The sequence below is a fragment of the Cynocephalus volans genome, chromosome X (genome assembly GCF_027409185.1).
Source record: "Cynocephalus volans isolate mCynVol1 chromosome X, mCynVol1.pri, whole genome shotgun sequence".
NCBI lineage: Eukaryota > Metazoa > Chordata > Mammalia > Dermoptera > Cynocephalidae > Cynocephalus > Cynocephalus volans.
The window spans coordinates 31025257-31036784 of NC_084478.1; the positions used below are offsets into that span (position 1 = coordinate 31025257).

The 11528-nt window shown below is 40.8% G+C and overlaps 1 pseudogene; it reads right to left on the reverse strand.

The window, feature by feature from the left end:
- Window positions 1-1300: 1300 nt before the first annotated feature.
- LOC134367648 (small ribosomal subunit protein uS8-like) lies at window positions 1301-1692 on the reverse strand (annotated as a pseudogene).
- Between the last annotated feature and the right edge of the window lie 9836 nt (window positions 1693-11528).

Consider the following 11528-nt stretch of genomic DNA (forward strand, 5'->3'; position numbering starts at 1 on the left):
TACCAAGAGTTTGGAGTATGCTCCTTAGCCAGGGTCCCCGTGAACCAAACTGAAAGAAAGTGAGCTGAGATGCTGGGTACTGTTCACACTTTATTAAAGGAAAAGAATCTGCCGAGCTGCACCCAAAGTGGGGGGCAGCCCAGGGCTGCCCTCGAAATGGAGGACAGCACCAGGTGTGGGGGTGGTAGAGCTTATATAGGGTGCCAAGGGCTGGCTGGTACCATCAAGGAGGGGATTTATGCTAATGTGGATCGGGGTGGAGAACTGTGTCCTTGCGGAAGCAAAAGGGGTTTCTGTTTAAGTCATGAGGCTTCCTTAAAGGGAAGCGGGTCCGGGCTTGGTGCTGGAGTGGAAGACAAGGCCAGTGGCTATTTTATGCTTATTGTGTGCACAATGGCACCGGTCACGTCCAAAATCCATCACAAAACAACTAAAATTGAATAGGCAGAAGAGGAGTCTACCCATTTTAACCATGTAGCCTGCTCATTACCAAGTAGCCTGTTCACTGATTTTTTTGTAACCGAGTCTCTGTAATCCCCAGTATATTTATCCATCTGCAGCGAGATGTGTTAGCAACCGCACAGACTCCTCCCTGTTCAGTTAGTAGGTAATCTAGCATCCATGACTGTGTTGAAGCAAGGAGTAACGATTTGCAAGTTACCCACAGATGCTACTGATTTTGAAATTTTAACTACATCGTCATCATGAAAAGTGAAAGAGGAAGGCATAAGTAGGGAAAAATTAAGACGGGTAAGACTTAATATGATAGGAACTCTTGTTCTAATGATCTTCTGGAAAAAGCTGTCCACAGCATAAAGTTGGCAACTTCTCATCCTGGTTTGCAGTTTGAGATGTCTCTGGTTATGGCATCAGGCATTTTTAGTGAACTCATGGTGTGGCCCACACATCAGAAACTTTTCCCTTGAAATTTACATGGAACTGTCCAGCTTCAGCGTATAGATCTTAGGAACAGAGCAGTTCTTGTTTTTAATAAGTTGTAGACAGATATTAGAGAAAGCTAGAAGAATTCAGAATTCAGTAGTATACAGGTAGAAAATAAAACTCAAAACCTTGGTAATATAACCAATGTTTCCTCTTTTTTTTTTGTCCATTAAGGCACTGTATTTTTTTTTTTTTTTTTTTTTTTTTTTTTTTTGTCTTTTTCGTGACCGGCACTCAGCCAGTGAGCGCACCGGCCATTCCTATATAGGATCCGAACCCGCGGCGGGAGCTCCGCACTCTCCCGAGGGCGCCACGGGCTCGGCCCTAGGCACTATATTTGTAGGTATGTGTTACGTTCCTAGAAAAAGAATCCCAGGATTTCCCCTCCTGAGTGTTTTCATCTTGCTTCTTCATGGTCCATGATGCCAGCTGAGGTTGTCAGTAAAATGAAACCAAACTGACAGGATGGGAGCAGATTATTCTGTCATTTTTCTAGATCTTTGAGTTGTACATCAAATCTGGGGCTGATCACTCCATACTTGTATAACCTGTCTGTGAGGTTCACAACAATTTTTCCAGCTCTGTGATCATCAGTGATTTCAAATTTGTCAGTTTGTGATGCATCATCATTACAGTTAGAAACCAGATGTTGACTTTGGAGCACAGCCTAATAAGAACCTGGCATTTGCTTCTCTCTTTGGCATTATTGATGCTCTTGAGAGCATCTGCCAGGACATTCACACGTACCATTATGGTGGCACAGAAAGATGGCAGAAAGAGCCAGTGTTTCCAGTTGTATCCTGTTAAAGAGAACAGATTCTTAATGAACTTATGTAAATAACCATATTGCCATAAAAATAAGAATACTCAGGAATAATTTCCAAATTCTGGAGGGGACAGGTAGTGAGGAAAAGCAAATGTTTCAATTTCTGTTTACAAAAGTCTGTTTTACCAAATTGCTGCAAGCTATAAATATCTGGGGGGGGAAAAACATTAAAAAGAACCAGCAATGTTTCAAAATAAAAAGGCTGTAAAAACCCATTATTCTTTATCAGTTCATTCAGTCCCATGTTATTAATTTTTGCTCTGTTTGAACTGTTCATGAAAATTCTATGAGACACTGAACAGACTAACCATTATCTCAAATTATTGTCCTGGTAACCATTTTTACAGCTTGTGAATGTTAGGCAGTCCCTGCCTAAGCAAGAACCCTAAAGTTAAATGCATGGGTGATTTTCATTAACCCCAAAATAGAAAATTAGCTGTATTTACCTAGGATTTATCCAAGTCATGTAAACTAAAAAGCATTTGAGTTAGGTCATTTACCTCCCCCCTGTGCTTGTTCTTTTTAGTCAATTAATTAGAGCCCTTTCATATAGTTTTGTAGAGAAATATTGTAACGGGCTGTACAGAAGTGACTCCATTTTGTTAAACTTCTAAATTAAAAAAAGTTTTTTTTTTTTTCCTTTCTCTTATAACCCAGACCACATAGCTTGCAGCTGGACATGGGAATACAGTGATTCTTGATCACATGATTGCTAGGACATAATGACTTTTGCTCTCATTGTACACAGAATAATTATAGAAGAAATTATTAACCCAGATGGCCATTCTTTACTAGCTTACTAATTAGATCTTTTTGAGATTAACAGGGACTGAATCTGTGACTTGACTTCATGGAGGATGAATCAGCTCCCACCCAAGAAGTTCTTTGATGTTTATCTGCAGTTTTATGATTATGCCCACACGTCCCTGCTTAGGTCGCCATAAATCAGCTCCGCTACCACCTGTCCCATAAAACCGTTTGGCATGTCTGGAAAAGTGGAAATGGTCTTTGAGACATGAGTCCACCATTTCCCCAGGCTGCCGGCTTCCTGATTAAAGGCTCCCTTTCCTTACACCAGCACTTGTCTCTCAAATATTGGCTATTGAGCAACGAGCGAAGGGATGTTTGGGGTTTTGATAACAATATCACATACACATAACATATATAGACATATGGACACACAGAAGCTGATCTTATAGCTTTCATTAAGATTCTTGCCAGTTTTTAAAAAGTTTCTCTTCCCTGTTTAGACTATCAGTTCTTCTCTTCCCCATTTCATTGCCCTAAGCAGTTAGTTGCTAGCCCAGAAACTCTAAATTCCAAAGGGATGACTGCCAGATGAAACAAGATAGACAATTTGCCTAAAGGAAGTAAGGAGTAGGTGAAAGCCCAGTTGAGACAATTTACAGAAAAAAACAACTTATGCAAAGGTAAGATTTGTTATGCAAACCTTACTTTTTTGGTGGCTGGTTAGTAAGGGGATCTAAACCCCTAACCTCGGTGTCATAAGGCTGCATTCTAGCCAGCTGAGCTAACAGGCCGGCCTTTGTTATGTAGGCTTTAAGTCAATGTCTTCCCCATTGCAAAAATTTCTAGTGATTTAGGTGCAGGGAGGGAGTTTCCTTCACAAATTATACAAATGAAGATTTTCTTTATAGATGTAAATTTCTTTCACAGAGATTCAAAATAGCCAACTAAATGTCAGAAAGTTGGATTTTAAACACTGACTTAGTTCCATAGGCACTCCTTTCAACTTTATCTCATTTCCTTTTTTTTTTTTTTTTTTTTTTTCTTCTTTTTTTTGTGCATGGCTAGCTGGGAACCAAACCCATACCCTTGGAGTTATAAGGCTGTGCTCTAACCAGCCAAGCTAACTGGCCAGCCCTTATTTCTTCGTTAGACTACTTACTTCCAGAGTGGAGACCTATAATAAATATGGTGAAGAAAAGCATTTTCTATGTCTGCTTGACCTGAAAGGGCTAACTTTTATAAATACTTTAGCACTTTTTTTTGTTTTCGTGGGGTTGGGACAGTAATCAAAAAGGGTGGTAGGGCCGAGCCTGTGGCGCACTTGGGAGAGTGTGGCGCTGGGAGCGCAGAGACGCTTCCACCGCGGGTTCGGATCCTATATAGGAATGGCCGGTGCACTCACTGGCTGAGTGCCGGTCACGAAGAGGACAAAAAAAAAAGGGTGGTAGATTTAATTTTCTCATCATGTAGTAGCTTAAGCTTTTTATTTGGTCTTCTATGAGCAACCTTTTAAAGAGGCACCAGCAAAAAAGGTGAAATCTTTTTAGAAGATTCTAGGTGGATCAGCCACCATGTCAAACTTTGCCAGTTACCATGCTAGAACAAAAAAGAGCTCTAGAAGGTCGCACATCAGCAACAAAATGCTCCAGCCTGAAAGTTACACTCATTACACAATGGCCATAATTAGTCATGTGGCCCTATCCAACTAGAAGGCAGTCAGGAAGTGCGTAGAACAGGTTATATTTGGGGACTGGGCCGCCTAATAACACAGCTCAGAATATAGTAAGCAAATATTGGAAGATCTATAAGGAGACATCATCAACAAATCTATGATCATAGTACTCACATTCCTGACACCTGCTATTCATGGCAGACTTTATCTTGTTAGATCCAGGCATTGTAGAAAGCTCACCAATGTGTCAGATGGAGACCAGAAACCACAGGCGAAACAGGACATATTCTTTATTAGGCCTCATGGCCAGCTTAAGGCAATTGGGCTGGGCTGGAAGGAATGCTTCAGAAGCCTATGCCCTAACCAACCAGATGTAATTGGACCACAAGGGCTGTGTCACCTTGCATACCAGTGATTTCGAAATTGCCCATTACTCTGCCAGAACCCTCCCTAAAAGTCTTATAAACCTCCTGCTTTCCTTGGTTCAAGGGAACTGATCTGACTCAGTCTCCCCTCCATGTTGGTGAAATAAAGCTTCTTGGCTGAAATAGTGCCTGACTCGGGTTTCTCTCCCTTTTCTCTGTCTCTCTGAACCTAACACTCTTAGTGGAATCAAAAAGTAACAATGTGTGTGTTGATTGTGTATGGCAAAAGAGGATAGAGGATCACGCGTTTACTCAGGATATACTCAGCTGTACAATGTAGCTTTCTTCTTTCTGTCTGCTCTGATTTACCTTACAGGCCTCATCCTCTGGGTAGAAGCGGGGAGGGGGGACAAGATTGAGTCCAATTTACTAACCTCAATTCAATCCCATACTTTAAAATGTGTTGGTAGGTAAATAGTCTGTACTTGGACGACTCAGTTAAGGGGCTCAACCGGTAAGAGTTCCACCCCTCCCTCTGCTCCTGTCCAAGATGTTATCCGGGTGTGTGAGGGAGGGGTTGTGGCTTCCGTGTCTTTGTCCTGGCAAAGGGGATATGTTGATTCTCCCAAAGAAAACCAAGATCCAGACCCTCCCACTTCTGGTCCTCTGCTTTCTCAGCAATCTCCCATACTTTCTGCCCTAGTGCTTCCGGAAGGAGGCGATCAGAACAATTGAGTCTTGTGACCTACCTCCCTGACGCGACTCTCCCTTTCTTTTCCCTACAGCGGAGGCCAGAAAGGGGGGGCGGTGATTTTCCCTCTCATCTTTACGACGTGGGGGGCCTCCCTTCTATTCTGTACCCCAGGCCTGTGTATTAAAAAGAAAGCTTTGTTATTTAGTAATCTGTTTCTGCAAAAAGCCTGGGTTTTGTATACGTTGTCTTACTAAACAGAGGCAAGGAAATCAGTTTAGCAATTCAAAGCTGATGAATGGCCTCTATTCTAGGCAGCACCTGTCTCTCCTTTCTTTCCTGGGACAATAAGCTTGATGACTTTGTTAATGGCTAACGGGAAGTGAGATTTAAAGGGGGAAATCAGAATGCATTGGTTTAATTCTTATAAACTGTGCTCCCCGGAGAGGTGTGATGGATTAACTAAAGTGATGAGACACCCATTTTCTTGGGTTTCTTGTGAGGTCTATCTCTTTTCTTCATAGAGACAAAGTAAAATTTTTTCAGAAATAGGACCCTCATGAAAATACAAAATAAACACCTCACAGGCTTTATGCATTAATGAAGGAACCGGAAGGATAGTAAATATGGTACAAAGGAGAATTGAAAAGACAGAGGTTTATATGTTCAAAAGGAAAAGCATGATGAAATAAGTTTGGTAAATTCAAGGCAAAACAGGGCGATAACCAAAACCTTTAGGGTTATCCCTTCTACAGCACAGAAATTATTTGCATCTCCACTGGCCGAAAACCTCCGAGTTAACATGTCTGGGCCTTAAGCAACATTGCATTTCCTGGGAGAACTGACTAATCCTTGGGTGGGCCCTTTAGATAAAGGGAACTTTAAATAAAGCTTCAGTTCGGATATTGAAAGGATAAGCAGCCATCCTTTTGCCTTGTTTGAAAGTGTTAGGTAATTTTCCTTAACATAGTCAAACACTGCATACATCCCACCCGCCTTAAGGGACACAAACCCAGTCTGGTGAGAGCTGATAGAATAAAGAGCCATTAGGTTTATAAAGAGCCTGTGGGATAAAAAGATGGGGGTTTAAAGCAAGTCCAAATTTCTGCCCTAGAGACACAAATGAATGGGTATCATTGAAAACCTAAAATTATGATTTTGCTCTAAACATACAGATTTTTAAAGACGTTTAAATTACCCTTAGAATCACAATCTAAATCTAGATAGACTTAATTCGGCCTGAACAATTCTGATACCAAAGCAGGTTAATCTGGTTAAATGAAACCATAAGGGCATGTGATCATTATTTTTCAGTCGTCATAGGTTATGCAGGTTACCACAGCCCACAAAATGCATGCTAGCCTATTAGGTTACTAAAGTGACAAACATTATTGCACTGATAAGGCGTAATCAGAGTTGGCATAAGTTTAAGGAATTTAGCACACTTTACATATAAAGCACTCTCCAACTGATAGTAGTTTTCAAAATAGATCTGATTTTAAAAATTTCATAACAGGTCATTTGTAATACCATCCTCACTACTCAGATGGTTTTTGAAAAGTGTCTTCTTGGTTAGAGAGAAATAAAAGAAAAAGAATATTATAATAGAACAAAGCCTGCTCTGAATAGCAGGTTCCCCATGGAATTCCTTTTTCTGAGTAGAGAGCAAGATCATCTGATTAAAAAGCTCAGATTCTCTGAAACTTTCTATTGAAGGCTGTGGTGTGTAACATGAGCACATTTCCATAGTAAGGTTATTCAGCTGTGGAAAGCACAAGAACTCACACAAAGCTCTTCCTTTAAAAGGAATAAAATCTAAGACATCGCATGTTAGTGCAGAAATGAGAAATCTAAGGTGTCGCTCGTCAACTGCTTGGCTGTGTCTTTTCCTACAAGAAAGCAAAGACAAACACTGGAGAAAGTATCGTATCTCAAAAGCATGACCGAAGCTAAAAAATGTAAGTAACTGTTTCTCAGAAACACAGGAACATAGATTCCGTCCGCTAATCCAAATAGATAACTAATCATGTTCCTGACAGTGTGGAATGCAGATTTGCCTGCTATTTGCAGAGACTTTAGCAGGCAGGCCAAGAGCTTTCTAGAATATTGGAATCTGGTGTGGCTTGAGGGGCTGTAAGTCAGTAATTCAAAGATCTACAGATTTCTTGGACCAGTAAAATTTCAAAATAATGCTGAAGATCAACATGGTATTAATAACTTTTTCTTTTGACAAAGAATAATATTGGGAAAAAACATTATTTATAATTGCCATCATTTCATAAAAGATATGGTTTCACAGACTATTTTTTGAGGCTAGTTCATAATGGATCCACCAGCGAAATTGGGGTCAAGATACCTTTAGGGAACTTAACTTCTTTCTCAAACCTTTCAGTAGTGACTAACAGACACATTGAAGCGAAGGCTGATCAAAATGAACATTACTCCTGAGACAGGCGAATGTGACAGGACTAGGCCGTGCCTTTAGTTAGATAGGGGTTTGGTTCCTGGGAGTATTCTTTGGGATCATCTTGTCTTAAGGAGCATTTGTTCAAATGGCAGGGAGATAAGAGATTTAAGCATTGACGAAATTCTGAAGTGTGTTTTCAGCTTTCTTCTGCTCTACCTGAACTTTAAATAAGAATCAAACCAAATAATATTCCCTGAATTCCTATTACTAAGAGTGCCAGGCTAGGCTTTGGAGCAAAATTTTTCAAACTTAAGTCTTCCTAAGTATAATCTGAGAACCTATGAAAAGGGCAGATTCCTGGGATTTAGTGTCATGCCTTCTGAATAAAGTATGAGATGGCAGCCCTGGAATCTCAATTTTTCACAAGCATAACATGTGATTTTGATGCACATGGTCAGTAGACCCCATCTTTAGAAACACTAGTCTAGGAGCTATAAAAAAAGGAACACTGCCAATTTCAGTAATGACATGCTAAATAATCAGATCAACTTTCCTGCTGAACATATGTTTCATCCCATCAAACTCACGGCTGGAGTATCCCCCAAATCGGTGGCAGGGTTGTTCCCACAAGGGAATGCCCCAAACCGTCCTAAGATGGGGCAGACTGGGATTCCAAAGAAAGAAGCACTAAACAGCAGGGTGATCAATTCGAAGTATTTATTAAGGGAACTTACATACAGAGTGCTGCAGCGTATCCTCTCAACAGTCAGAGAGAGAAAAGGGATGCTCTACCTAGGGATGTCTGCAACAAGGGGCTCAGTGTACAGAGTTTACATGAGGGTTTCAGGAATTTGGCTCGGGGCCAGGGCCAGTTCCTTTCAGTGTTGTGGGCAACAACCTAGATCTCTTTATCAGTGCGTGCGAATGTTCAAGGCCGCAGTTGAAGTTCAAGCCTGCTGAGAGGAACCTGCAGCTGGCTGAGTCACACAGGGGTCAAGGCACTCTGTGATTTTCGGTCAGGTCACAGAAAGGAAGCAGGGTGTGGGGAAACCATCCAGCATGATATATTAAACATCTTCCGTTGGTTAGTTTATGGTGTTATAACACCAAGGTCAAGGGTTCGGATCCCCAGCTGCCCCCCAAAATAAATAAATAAATAAACATCTTCTTACAAGCATCAAAAAACTAACAAACTAGTGATAAGTTACTGGCATGAGATACAGAAGAGAAAGGAAATCCAGAGGGGTGAGCTGGCCCTCTGGACCATCTTTGCCTTGGGGTCATTAGTTGATCCAGAAGAGACAACTGAGAGGGCGAGCTGTCTTTTTAGCAACCTTGTGGGACTAGGGGGATAAAAGTCAGAGATCAGGACCTACTAAATGGGAGTTTTCTCTGTGAATATCCTGTTCTTTCTCCCCATGGTATACTGGATGTCGAGTAGTGGTAGAGGAATAATGTTCTATTACTATATAGATTGCTGGATCACCAGATCCTAGATCTAGACCTGATGGAGAAAACTGCACACTATCCAGTGAGGCTAACCTTTCTTTTGCACTCATTAAATGTATTGTACTTTCTCTCCTGAGAGATGAGTGTATTCTATGTGTGGAAATAAGGGTGTGCACGGATATTTAGATGAGCAGGGGTTTAGAAGTGTCAGATTTTGCTCATTGTTCCATGTGTCCATTTTCCCTTTCTACCCCCCTGTGTATGAACTCATCACATCACTACCCAGCAAGATAATGCATTTCCCAGTCTCCCCTGAACGTAGGTGTGGTCATGTGACCAAGTGTGTGCCAACGGGATGTGAACAGAACTGATATGTATTTATCTCCATATAGATAAAGCTGCTTGCCCTGAGTTTTCTTTCCACTGGTTAGGAAATGGTAACAATTGGAACAATCGCTTAGGCCCCAAGAGGGATGCCTAGGCTTCTACATGTTCTCATGGAACACAGCTGCCCTGCACACTCCGGACTGTTACATAAGAAAAAAAGAAACTTCTGTAGCATAAAAGCTGTTGTACTTTGGGTTTTTTTTGTTTTTTTGTGTTTTTTTTTTGCTACAGCAACTTTGCCTGTACTCTAACCAATACACAAATGTGTTATGGAGTAACAAATGTCAGTTGGAAAGGTGGGGGTGAAGAGGAAGACATTTCTAGACTTAATAGTAAGCTCAGGAGTCAGGATTTAATAGGCTTGGTAATGTGAAGCATAACAGAGGGACCGGGCAGATAGTGATGCCATTAATGGTGTTGGGGAATCTGATGAAATGGCCTCAGCAACCTCTTGTATGATGTTTATGTTTCTATATCTCTGGGCGTGCTTCTCTCCAGAATTCCATGACCATATTTCCAAGGGATATGTAGACTCTCTCTAGAGGTCAAATAGACTCCTCAAGTTCAACATTTCAAAGCTTAGCTTCCTTCCCCCAAAAGCCTTTTCTTCCTCCTGTATTTCCTATTCTGGTTAAATAACTGCACCTTTCAATGTCACCCTTCACACAGTTGTCAGGAGAAACTAAGATCACCCTTGATTCCTCCCTCATCACCTTGCAGTATCTCATAAAAATCACCTGCTTCGGGCAGGCCCGTGTCTTACTCGGGAGAGTATGGTGCTGATAACACCAAGGCCACGGGTTCGGATCCCATATAGGGATGGCCGGTGTGCTCAATGGGTGAGCGTGGTGCTGACAACACCAAGTCAAAGGTTAAGATCCCCTTACCGGTCATCTTTTAAAAAAAAAAAAAAAAAAAATCACCTGCTTCTGGGACACACACACATATTTATTTAAGTTTATTCTTATTGTTTTTGCTGAACCATTTGAAAATAAGTTGCTGACATTATGATACTATATCCTGAAATATAATACTTTAGCCTCTATCTCTTGAGAACAGAGATATTCTCCTATAAAGCCACAGTATTACTATATCTGAGAAATTTATCATGAATGCAACAAAATTATCTAGTGTGCAGATTACATTAAAATTGCCCAATTATCTCCAAAGTTCCTTGTTAACTGATTTTCTCTCTAATCAAGGACCATGCCCTGTACTGTCCAGCTGCCAAAAAGCCAAAAAAACAAATGTTTGGGGAGGCCAGTTAGCTCAGTTGGTTAGAGCATGGTGTTGGTAACACCAAGGTCAAGGGTTCGTATCCTCATCCCAGCCAATCACCGGAAAAAAAAATTTACTTGGATTAATGCTCCCTCTACAATGTGATTATGTTATTTATTTGAAAAATGCTTTAGGGGCTGGCTGGTTATCTCAGTTGGTTAGAGCACAGTCTCATAACAAACAGCCCACAAATGTATGAAAAAATGTTCATCCTCTCTAATTAAAAAAAAAAGAAATTGAAAAATGCTTTAGTTCCTTTGTTTCTGTTTGCATTTCATTTTAAGGTCCCCCCCAATCGTTATGTTAAGCCACTAAATGGTGCCTTATCATGTAGTGATGGATAACCCAGACATCATTGCATCTCATCAGGAGGCATGTGATGTCAGTTATTAGTGATGGAAGTTTGATCATTTGGATTCGATATTATGTACCATACCTCTCCATTATAATTAATAAGTAATTTCTGGGGTGTCTCATCTTATTTTTACTTTTTATTTTATGTTTTGGCAGCTGGCCGGTATGGTCATCTTATTTTTATAGTAACTCTTCCTATATCGACTTAAGACCACAATAAACACCACGACTGAGGACCGTACTTCAGATTCACATTTTTCTGTAGAAATGTCTGTCTTGATGCCATAGGAATACAGAGAAAAAGCAGACATCTATTGACAGATTACTCAGCAGGTAAGCTCCACAGCTGGAAGAGAAGGTGGAAATCCAGCTGTGCTGAAACACTTGATTCTATTCATAGTTCCACA